At 35.9% G+C, this 13179-nt stretch overlaps 1 pseudogene; it reads left to right on the top strand.

The window, feature by feature from the left end:
* The first annotated feature begins 790 nt into the window (after positions 1 to 790).
* On the top strand, positions 791 to 2192 carry LOC109438475 (dnaJ homolog subfamily C member 21; annotated as a pseudogene).
* Positions 2193 to 13179: the final 10987 nt, after the last annotated feature.

Here is a 13179-nt window from a genome sequence, read left to right as displayed (position 1 = left end):
TATAGGAACATTTGTGACAACATAGATGGATCTTGAGAGTGTAATGCTGAGCGAAATAAGTCAGACAGAAATAGCAGAGAACCATATGATTTCACTGATATGTGGTATATAAATCGAAAACAACAAAAGAACAAGACAAACAAATGAGAAACAGAAACTCACAGACACAGACAATAGTTTAGTGGTTACCAGAGGGTAAGTGGGGTAGGGGGTTTAAGGGGGATCAAATATATGGTGATGGAAGGAGAACTGACTCTGCGTGGTGAACACACAATAGGATTTATAGATGATGTAATACAGAATTGTACACCTGAAATCTATGTAATTTTACTAACAATTGTCACCCCAATAAATTAAAAAAAAAAAGTCAGACACAAAAAGCAGAGAACCATGTGATTTCACTGATATGTGGTATATAAACCAAAAACAACAAAAGAACAAGACAAACAAATGAGAAACAAAAACTCATAGACACAGACAATAGTTTAGTGGCTACCAGAGGTAAGGGGTTGGGGGTTGGGAGATGAGGGTAAAGGGGATCAAATACATGGTGATGGAAGGAGAACTGACTCTGGTTGGTGAACACACAATGGGATTTATAGATGGTGTAATACAGAATTGTATACCTGAAATCTACATAACTTTACTAACAAATGTCACCCCAAGAAACTTTAATAAAAAAAAAAAAAAATGGCTGTCAAATGCTGGCCCTTAAATGTCACCTGAAAAGAATCTGGATATGCTGCAGTAGCAGCTGAACAGTTTTAATTAATTAATTAATTAATTAATCCAAGCAGTATATAATGTGTTCAGTGACCCTCAGGAAGAAGCATGTTATGATAATCATAGAGAGGCTTTGCTCAAAGACAGGCTTGATGGTAAATATCAAGATGACAGCTTAGATTTGCTTCACTATTTCACTGTTACCTGTTACTCTGGTTATGGAGTAGATGAAAGGGGCTTTTATACAGTGTATTATAATATTTTTGAAATGATTGTGAAGGAAGAACTAGAATCTGTATTAGAAGAGGATGCTGAGGGTTTTCTAACTTTGGAGACTCCCAGAGTGACTATGACTCAATAGTCCACAGTTCCTACACTTCTTTGCATAGTTTTTACACTCAAGAAAACTTTTCTTGGAAAGAATTATGTGATACTCAACAAAATTCTAACCTCTGGGAGAAAAGAGCCGTGGAAATAGAAAACAAAAAGATTCGAGATAAAGAAAGGAAATTGGAAGAATGGTGAGATAAAAGAGTGTAGGTTCATTGGAAACTGGTGTAAGAACAGAATGCAGAGAAGGCAAAGAAAGCCGAAGAGAGGAGGCAGCAGCAGAAGCTAAAGCAGGCACAACTGGCAGAGCAGTACAAAGAAGAAATCAGGATGACGCTGGCTGATTTGTAGAAGGAGCTCAGGGAGATGGAGGCGTGGTATGAAAAGGAATTTGGAGGTAGGTCGGATGAAGATGAAATGAAGGAACATGAGCTCAAAGATGGACAGGATGGTAAAGATAGCAATGAAGCCGAGGTTGCAGAGCTTTATGATGTCCTTTACTGCCCAGCATTTGACAAGTCTTTCAAGAGAGAAAAGGCTATGAGGAATCACGGAAAACCCAAGAAGCATCGGGAAATGATTGTCTTGTTAAAACAAGAGTTAGAGGAGGAAGAAGAAAAACTTTTCAGGACCCCAGACTAGTGAAAATCTATTAAATGCCAATTCTGAGGAAGAAACAAAAGCTTTCTAAAAAACAGAAGAAAAAGAAACAGTAACCCATGCAGAATTATAATGATAATTTCAATGAAAATGGAACTGGAAAAGGAGTAAAGTTTCAACCAGAATATACCAACTTAAATCATTACAGTGCCAAAGAATTGGAACCTAGTCCCCAAGAAAATGTCAGTGTCACAGAGACTGTTGAACTAAGTGATGACTCAAAAAGTGATGGTAAAAGTGTTCCTAAACCCAAAGGAAAGAAAGCCAAAAATATGAAAAAGTCTGTCAAAGTACTTGCTGAACCACAAACAGTTAATGATGTTCTTATCAACTGCACAACTTGCCATAGTGAATTTCCATCTTGGAATAAAATTTTTGACCATCTAAAGACCACAGCTCATGCAAGAGCACCTTCAGCATCTTCTTTAAACAGTGTAACAAGTAGTCAAAGCAAGAAAGGGAAATGTGAAAGCAGATAGGCATTCGGCCAATGCTTTTTCTTTTTGATTGTCTCTAGATTTTGAAAGCAAAAACTGAACTGAAATCATCTAAAGAGTTAAAATTTCAGTGATCTGCAATTTATGGCAATACGGAAGATTATTTTTTGTCATGTAAAAACATTTTTTTTCATTTAATGTATATTTTTAAACATTTCATTAGCGACAGAATTCTACCTTTGCCATCTGGATTGAATTGAATATCTCAAAATAGTAAATATTGTAAAGTATGCATTCTTGATTTCTGTTGGCTCATATGGACAGAAATGTACAGGGAGAATTAAATTATTTTATCACATAAAAAAGTAAAATATATACATATTGGAAAGGAAAAAAATAACACTTTCTTTTTTCAAAGAGGGCGTGATTATCTATGAAAAAAATCCCAAAGAATCAACAACAACAAACCTCATGAAACTAATAAACAATCATAGCAAGGATGTACAATACTAGGTTGTTATACAAAAGTCAATTGCTTTTCTATAAACCAACAATGAAGAAGTGGAATTTGAAACTTAATTTATAGATATAGTGAAAACCCGATAAAAATATCTGAAAGATATTTTTGGATATTGACAAACTGATTTTAAAGTTTATATGGACAGACAAAAAACCAGAATAGCCAACACAATAATGAAGGAGAAAAAACAAAGTTGGAGCACTAACACCATCTTACTTCAAACTTACTCTAAAGCTACAGTAATGAAGATAACATGGTATCAATAAAATAACAGACATATAGATCAATAATAAAATAGAACTTATAAATAGACCCAAATAAATATGGTCATCTGATCTTTGACAGAGGAGCAAAGATAGTCTTTTCAACAAATGGTCCTGGAGAAAATGGCTATCCAAAAAATAAAATTAAATAAAATTAACAACTTACAAAATTAAACAAAATAAATAAAATTAAGAAAAATTAAACAAAATAAATAACTTACATACAGATCTTATACCCTGCACAAAAATTAAACAAAATGGATTATACATCTAAATGTAAAAAACAAGAAGAAACTTAGATGATGGTGCATATGGTAATGAGCTTTTTAGCTACAATACCAAGTGCACAATCCATGAAAAAGAATAATTAATAAGCTAAAATTTATTAAAATTGAAAACTTCTGCTCTGTGAAAGACAATGTCAAGAGAACCCACATACTGGCAAAAATATTTGCAAAAGACATGTCTGATAAAGGACTGGTATCCAAAATATACAAATAACTCTTAAAATTCAACAATAAGAAAACACCTAATTTAAAAATGAGCAAAAATCTGGAAAGACATCTCATCAAGGAAGATATACATATGACAAATGAGTATATGGAAAGATGCTCCACACCATATGTCATAAGTGAAAAGCAAATAAAAACAGTGAGCTATCAACACACACCTATAAGAAATGCCAAAATCCAGAACATTGACAAAACAAAATGCTACTTAAGATGTGGTGCAACAGCACCTTTTGTTATTTGCTGTTGGGAATGCAAAATAGTGCAGCCACTTTGGAGAGCAGTTTGACTGTTTCTTATAAAACTAAAAATACTCTTACTATACAATTAAGCAATCACACTCCTTGGTATTTATCCAAGTGATTTGAAAACGTATGCCTTCCCAAAAAGCTGCACAAAGATGTTCATAGCAACTTATTCATAATTGTCAAAACATCAATGTAACCATGCTGTCCCTCGGGAGGTGATTGGATAAATAAACTGTGGTATATCCAGATAATGGAACATTATTCAATATTGAAAGATATAAGCTATCAAGCCATGAAAATACATGGAGGAACTGTAAGTTCATACTACTAAATGAAACAAAATAATGTGAAAAGTCTACACAATCTATGATTTTAGCGATATGACATTCTGGAAAAGGCAAAACTATGAAGTAAGTTAGAAGGACAGTAGCTGCAGTGGTTTGGTTGGGGGGAGAATAATGACTAGGTATAGCAAAGAGGATTTTTAGGAAAGTGAAAATACACTGAATCATATCATAATGATGTATACACGTCATTATACATTTGTCAAAACAATTAACATGTCCAACACCTAGAGTGAACTGTAATGTAAATTATGGAATTTGGGTGTTTATAACGTGTCAATGTAAGTTAATCAGCGTGGAAATTGTACCATTCTTGTGGGGGATGTTGATAATTGAGGAGGCTATGCATAAGTGGGGGCAGAGAATAGAAGGGAAAATGGTACCTTCCCTCAATTTTGCCTTGACCTTTAAACTGCTCTAATAAAAAGTAAACTCACACATAAACACACACACACACACACACAGACACACACACACGCACAAATAGAGAATGTCAGCATCTGACTTGACCAAGCAGAAAAAATAATCTATGAAGCAGATAACATTTATATAAAAATATACAATCAGAAAAAAAACACATGAAAAGAATAAAGAAAGCCTATACAATTTATGAGATATCAGAAAAATAATTTCTATAAACATTATCAAAGTCTCAGAAGTAGAAGAGAGAGGGACATGTGCATAAATATTAATCGAAGAAACAGTAGCTAAAAACTTCCACAATATAGAGAGAAATATGGACATCGAGACGCATTGAATTCAAAATTCCTCAAAGAGGTTCAACATAAAGGAGATGCCACCAAGATGCACATTGAACAGTAAAAATGAAAGAAAAAAGAGAGAATTTTGGAAGTGACAAAAGAAGGGAGACTTGTTATATAAAAGAGAACCCCTTTTTTATCCTGAAGTCTGTTTCATCTGATATATGGTGATGGAAAAAGAACTGACTCTGGGTGGTGAACACACAATGTGATATATATAGATGATGTATTACAGAATTGTACACCTGAAATCTATGTAATTTTAATAACAATTGTCACCCCAATAAACTTTAAAAAAAGAGGGGGAACCCCATTAAGGTTTTATCCAGATTTCTCAAAAGAAAATTATGCATACCAGAAAAGAAGGGGCTGATAGATTAAAAATACTGGGGGTAAAAACACTACCAATCAGGAATACATTATAAGGAACAGCTGTCCTTTAGGAATGAAAGACTAGCCTAGAAAAAAAAATCTACAGGAATTTTCATCACTAGGTATGCCTTACAAGAAACATTAAAAGGGAATTCTTCAAGCTGAAATAAAAGATGATTAGAAACATGAAAATATAAAACTCACTGGCAAATGTAAGTGTATAGACAAATTAAGAAAACATACTGTAAGGTTGTTGTAAAAATCACATTACTCTAGTTTGGAGCTGTGAGCCAGAATTGTAGAAGAAGACCAAATACATATGATAAATATATTTTGGTTATCAGAATAACCAAATATATATTTCTTATAAATTACACTATTACATAGAGATTCAAGATGGCGGAGTAGATAATCACTGTGTCTACGTCCTTCTGTGAACACATTAAAATCACAACTAAATTATGGAATAATCATCCTGGAGAACCATCTGAAGTCTAGCTGAACAAAAGTCCTATAACCAAAAATTTAAAGAAGCCACATGGAGACTGATAGGAGGGGCAGAGATGCAGAAACTCCATGTGGTAGTTGAGACTAAGGAGGGATACCTCAGCCATGGAGGCTCCCCAGCCCAGAGTACTGGTGGTGGGAAGAGGAGTGCCACAATATCTGGCTGTGAAAAAACAGTGGGAATTCCAACCTTTTGGGTGGGACAGAGGGCGGCAGGAAACCCAAACGTCCTCTTACAGGGCTTGTACACAGACTCACTAACTCACAGGCATTCACCTTGTGCTCCAGTGGAGGGATGATGACTCGGGGGGTCTTGGAGACATGTGGGGGGCAGACTGAGTTGTGTGGTTTCATAGAGAGGCCTGGAGGACAGTCTTTTCCTATTGAGGGTTCTTCCTCCTGTAGAGCTGGCAGGCAGGCACCATCTTTCCAATGTTGAGCCCACACCCACATGGTAAATCTGAATCTGATTGGCCTATTGAGCTCTGTTGCTCTGCCCTGCTTATTCAGCTGGAACCCCCCACCCCACCCAACTTGTGTACAGCTGGAGGCACTTTCTCTGCAAGTAGCCATCCCCTCCCACATTGCATTCTTTCTTGGAAAACTATCAGAGTTCACAGGCCCCAGGTAGTTGATGACTGGCCTCTATGTGCTCTGAGATCTTTGCTGAGTCACTCTAGGCTCGGCACTGGCACCAAACACTACTTTGAGGGGACCTGTGCATCCATATGTTCCTTGCAGCATTGTTTACAATGGCCAAGGTGTGGAGGCAGCCTTGGTGTTCTGCAATGGAAGAATGGATAAAGAGGAGGTGGTACACATATGCAATGGAATATTGCTTAGCCATGGAAGGGAATGTGTTCTTGCCATCTGCAGCAACATGGGTGGATCTGGAGTGTATTGTATTGGGTGGAGTATATGAAACAGAGACAGACAGAAGCAATGTGACTTTGCTTATATGTAGAATCTAAGAACAAAATTAACAAACAAAACAGAAAGAAACTCATAGATACAGATAACATTTTTTTAAATTTATTTTTTAAATTTATTGGGGTGACAATTGTTAGTAAAATTACATAGATTTCAGGTATACAATTCTGTATTACATCATCTATAAATCCCATTGTGTGTTCACTACCCAGAGTCAGTTATCCTTCATCACCATATATTTGATCCCACTTACCCTCATCTCCCACCCCCTAACCCCCTTACCCTCTGGTAACCACTAAACTATTATACAGATAACATTTTGATGGTTGCCAGATGTAGGGAGGATTGGGGGTGTGGGTGAAAGAAGGGGAAGGAATTGAGAAGTACAAATTTGTTGCTACAAAGTAGTTATGGGGACGTAGGGTATAGCATAAGGAATATAGTCAATAATGTTGTAATAACAATGTATGGTGTCAGATGGGTACTAGATTTGTTGGGGTGATAGATGGAAAGGGGCTGGGGCAGGGTGAAAAATGTGAAGGAATTAAAAAGCACAAATTGGTAGTTGCAAAATAGTCATAGGGATGTAAATAAAGCATAGGAAATATAATCAATAATATGGTAATAGCTATGTATAGGGCCAGGTGGGTACTAATCGGGGGTGGGGGGGTCACTTCATAAATTATATAAATGTCTAACCACTATGCTGTACACCTTAAATTAATATAAAAAATATTGAACGTCAGCTGTAATTGGAAAATTAAGAAGGGGGTTAAGATAAAGGGGAATAACAAAGTCAAAGTTCCAGGTATAAAGCAAATAAGTCTTGGGGATGTAATATACAGCATAGAAAATATAGTCAATAATATAGTGATAGCATGGTATGGTGTCAGATGGTTGCTGGACTTATCAGAGTGAACACTTCTTTAGCATAGGGAATATAATCAATAATGTGGTAATAGCTATGTATAGTGCCAGTAGGGTACTGTTGAATAAGTATGATGTACACCTGAAATATAATATTGTACATTAGCTATATTTTAATAAAAAACTTAAAATTACAATATCACTGGAAAAATTACATAACTCTGTAAAAACTTAAAATATATAAGCATTAAAATAATTAGAACCATGATTATTTATTTCATTTCTTAAATATATTTTTTATTTTTAATACATTTGACATACAATATTATATTAGTTTCTGGTGTACAACACAGTGATTAGACATATATGTAACATATGAGGTGATATCACCTGATAAATCTAGCACCCATCTGACAGCACACATAGTTATTAGAATATTATTGACAACATTCCTATGCTATACTTTACATCCCCATGACTATTTTGTAACTACCAATTTGTACTTCTTAATTCCTTCCTCTCCTTCACCTATAATCCCAAAGCACCTCCAATCTGGCAACCCTCAAATAGTCTCTGTGTCTGAGTTTGTTTTTGTTTTGTTTGTTCATTGATTTTGTTCTTCAGATTCTACATGTAAGAGAAATCTTATAGTATTTGTCTTTCTTTGTCTGACTTACTCCACTCAGTGTACCACACCCTAGGTCCATCCATGTTGTTGCAATAGCAAGATTTCATTCTTTTTTTATGGCTGAATAACATTCCATGGTATACACATACCACCTTTTGTTTATCCATTTATCCATTGATTAACGCCCAGGATTCCTCCAAATCTTGGCTATAATAAATTATGCCGTAATGAACATATAAATGCACATGATCCTTCCAAGTAGTATTTTGGGTTTCTTCCATAAATACCCAGCAATGGGATTACTGGGTTCTAATTTGTCTCTTGTTATAGCCTTTGTTTTAAAGTCTATTTTGTCTGGTATAAGCATTGCAACCCCAGCATTTCTCTCTCATTTTCTTTTTTATGAAATATCTTTTTGCACTCCTTTATTTTCAGTGTGTATATGTCTTTCGGTCTGAAGTGGAACTCTTGTAGGCAGCATATGTACAGATCTTATAATCTCATCGATTCAGCCATATTATGTCATTTGATTGGACCATTTAATCCATTTATATTTAAAGTAATTGTTGGCAGATATACAGTTATTGCCATATATATCTATATCTATATCTATATATATATGTATATATATATATATATATATATGTATGTATATGTGTGTATATCTCTATATATACATATACACACACATATATATAAACTTTAATTACATATGCATATAATTAAAGTTTATTGGGGTGTCAATTATTAGTAAATTTACAGAGCTTTCAGGTGTATGATTCTGTTACACATCATCTATATATCACATTTTGTGTTCACCACGCAGCGTCAGTTCTCCAACAATCACAATATATTGTATCCCTTTTACCCTCATCTACCATTACCCCCCCTCCCGTCTGGTAACCAGTAAACTATTGTCCATATCTATGAGTTTTTGTTCTTCATTTGTTTGTCTTCTTCCTTTGTTGTTTTAGCTTTATACACAACATATCAGTGAAATAATATCGTTCTCTACTTTTTCTGTCTGATTTACTTTGCTTAGCGTAATAATCTCAAGATCCATCCATGTTGTCACAAAAGGCACTGTTTCATCTTTCTTATGGCAAAATAGTATTCTACTGTGTATATATACCACAACTTCTTTATCCAATCATCTATCAAAGGACACTTTGTTAATTTCCATGTTGTGGCCACCTTACAGAAAGCTGCAATGAACACCAGAGCACATATATTTTTACGAATAAATGTTTTCAGAATTTTGGGTAGATACCCAGGAGAGGGAATGCTGGGTCATATGGTAATTCTATTATTAATTTTTTCAGTTGCCTCCACACTGCCTTCCATAGTGGCTGAACCAATCTGTATTCCCACCAACAGTGTATGAGGGTTCCTTTTTCTCCACAGCCTCTCCAACACTTGTTACTATTTGTCTTGTTGATGATAGCCAGTCTAACTGGTGTGAGGTGATAGCTCATTGTAATTTTTATTTGCATTTCTCTGATGATTAGTGAAAAAATGCAATAAAAATGGCACCGAGAGTTGAGCCTCTTGAAATCTTCCCTGGAATTTACAACATATTGAACAACTATAATTGTACAAAAAACTCGCTATGCAATAAACAGGCAAGCAGAAGTGGCACACAACTGAAATCATCTAAGGGTGGGCGAATTGGGTGATAATGGGAGGAGGGAAGAGGGAATTGTGGAGACATGAGCTGCCTGGACCCAGGAGCATAATGCAGCTTGGAGCTCCAAGCTCCCTGTATTCTGGACCAACCACAGTTGTGGGAGTGGCAAGAATTCAGACTGCTAGTGCTCTGCTTATGGACCACAGTCCCACCTGACGGATCAGCATATGGCATGGCTGAACCCAAAACTCACAGCAGACACCTTGGTGCAAAGACTGAAGGAAGAAGAGTGAAAACTGCTGTTTAAACACTCAATGCCAAGCAGAGGATGGAAGTCATAGCCATGGAGCCTAGCCACACCCTCCTCACCATCCCAGAGCTCACGTGACCTCCACCAACCCATGGCAAGAAGCAGAAATGTAGCACTGTCAGATCAAAAGAAGGGAATATTTGAACTTCTGAGAACTGCAGGCCGCAGCCAGGGACTCACAGCCAAACTAGTTCCAGCAAAGGGGAAAGAGCATTGGGTACAGGACTGGCTGTGCTGGTGGTGGCCTCCATTTCTCTTGGCCACCTCTCACAACTCACCACGACCCTGTGCCCACTTATCTGGGCAGATCCCTCCAGGAGTAAACAGAGATGGTGAAACACACAGACCCTGAAACTGGTACAGGAAGAACTTTGGAACTTCCGAAGATCTCCACATATTCTCACAGATGTGGTGCTCTGTGACCCAGGGGACCTGTTCACAGAGGAGAAGCCCACTTTCCAGGGAATCCCCTCATTGTGTGAGAAGCCAGAATAGAACAGAGAAAATATAACATTAAAATGTAAGAGAGAAAAAAAGGCTGCAGTCAAAGAGAATATAAAACATTCTACCAACACCTAAAGGGAAAACAAAAGAAAGACGTCCTCCTATCATCCAGTTGCAGAACCAACTCCATTACATGCCTAGGAAGAGAAACATAATTCATTAATCGCCATGAATAACCACTGTAACAACAAAGCTTAGAAAGAAAATGAAAAGTCTCCAGAAAATGAACTTAAAGACATAGAAATGTGTGACTTAAATGACAGAGAATTCAAGATTGCAATTTTTAAAAAAACTCAAAGAGATACCAGAAAACACAGACAGGCAGTTTAATGATTCAGAAAACAGTCAAAGAACAAAATGCATGAAATACCAAAGAGACAGAAATTTTAAAGAAACAAACACAATTTCTGGAGACTAACAACTTAATAAAAATTAAAAAAAAATACAGAATGAAATAGCCAGCTTGGGTAATATAGCTGACCAGATGGAGGAAAGAATCACTGATATCAAAAACAGAAATCTGGAAATGACACAGAAGGAAGAAAAAAGAGACTTGAGACTTAAAAGAAATGAAAGAACTCTACAAGAACTTTCTAACTCCATCAGAAAGAGGAACATAAGAATAATGGACATACCAGAAGAAGAAAGAGTGAAGGGAACAGAGAACATATTCAAACAAATTGACAATGAGAACTTCCCTAACTTGTGGACAGAACTGGATCCTCAAATCCAAGAAGCAAATAAAACCTAATTACCTTGTTGGGGATTATACAACAAGAAGACATAACAGTCATCAATATTTATGCCCCCAATCAGGGTGCACCGAAATATACTAATCAACTACTAACAGAAATAAAGGGAGAAATTGACCAAAACATAGTCATACTAGTGGACTTAAATACATCATTGACAGCTATGGATAGGTCATCCAAACAGAAAACAAATCACGAAATGGCAGCCCTATATGACACATTAGATGAAACGGGCATAAGGGCATATGTAGAGCACTTCATCCTAAAATATCAGAGTACACATTCTTTACTAGTGTACATGGAACATTCTCAAGGATAGACCATATATTGGGACATAAAATCAGTCTCAGCAAATTTAAGAAGATTGAAATCATACCAAGCATATTCTCTGAGCACAAGGCTTTGAAATTGGATATCAACTGCAAAAAGAAAGCGGGGAAAACACACAAATACATGGAGATTAAACAACATATTTTTAAAAACTGACTGGGTCAAAGAAGAAATTAGAGGAGAGATCAAAAGACACATAGAAACAAATGAAAATGAAAACACATCCTACCAAAATTTTGGGGATGCAGCAAAAAGCAGTTTTAAGGGTGAAATTTATACCACTACAGGCCTACCTCAAGAAACAAGAAAAATCCCAAATAAATAACCTCATGTTACAACTTGAAGAACTAGAAAAAGAAGAACAAGTGAAACACAAGGTCAGCAGAAGAAAGGACATAACAAAAATCAGAGCAGAACTCAATGAAATAGAGAACAATAGACAATAGAAATAATTAATGTGACAAAGAGATGGTTCTTTGAAAAGATTAACAAAATTGACAAACCCTTGGCTAGACACACTAAGATAAAAAGAGAGAAGACACTAATTAACAAAATCAGAAATGAAAAAGGGGAGGTTTTCACGGACACCACAGAAATACAAAGGGTCATCCAAGAATACTATGAAGGACTATATGCCACCAAATTCAACAACCTAGAAGAAATGGACAAGTTCTTAGTAACATATACTGTCCTAGGCTGAACCATGAATAACTGGAAAATCTAAACAGACAAAACACCAGTAAGGAATCTCAATCAATCATCCAAAACCTTCCCAAAAGCAAAAGTCATGGACCAGATGACTTCACTAGTGAATTCTACCAAACATTCAAAGAGGATCTAATACCAATCCTGCTCAAACTCTTCCAAAAATTTGAGGAAGAGACAGTACTCCCTAACCAATTTTACGAGGCCAAAATTACCCTTATACCAAAACCTGTTAAGGACAGTACAAAAAAGAAAACTATAGACCAATATCTCTGATGAATACAGATGAAAAAATCCTAAACAAAATTTTAGCAAATCAAATCAGCAATGCATTAAAAAGATTATTCATCACGACCAAGTGGGGTTCATCCCCGGGGCACAAGGATGGTTCACCATCTGCTAATCCATCAATGTGATAATCACATAAACAAAATAAAGGACAGAAAGCATATGATTACATCAATTTATGCAGAATAAGCATTTGACAAGATACAATATCCATTTATGATTAAAACACTTAATAAAAGAGGTACAGAAGAAAAGTACCTTAAAGTAATAAAGGCCATATATGACAAGCCCTCAGGTAATCTCATAATTAATGGTGAAAAACTGAAGCCCTTTGCTCTACGTTCAGGAACATTACAGGGCTGTCACCTATCACCTCTGCTTTTCAACATAGTGTTGGCAGTCCTTGCCAGAGCAATCAGGCAAGAGAAAGATATAAAAGGCATCTAAATTGGGAATGAAGAAGTTAAATTATCACTCTTTGCAGATGACATGATTGTATATATAGAAAACCCTAAAGACTCCTCCAAAAAGCTATTAGAAACAATCAATGAATACAATAAAGTT

The sequence above is a fragment of the Rhinolophus sinicus genome, chromosome X (genome assembly GCF_036562045.2).
Source record: "Rhinolophus sinicus isolate RSC01 chromosome X, ASM3656204v1, whole genome shotgun sequence".
NCBI classification, from domain to species: domain Eukaryota; kingdom Metazoa; phylum Chordata; class Mammalia; order Chiroptera; family Rhinolophidae; genus Rhinolophus; species Rhinolophus sinicus.
This window is presented reverse-complemented; position numbering and strand designations above follow the sequence as displayed.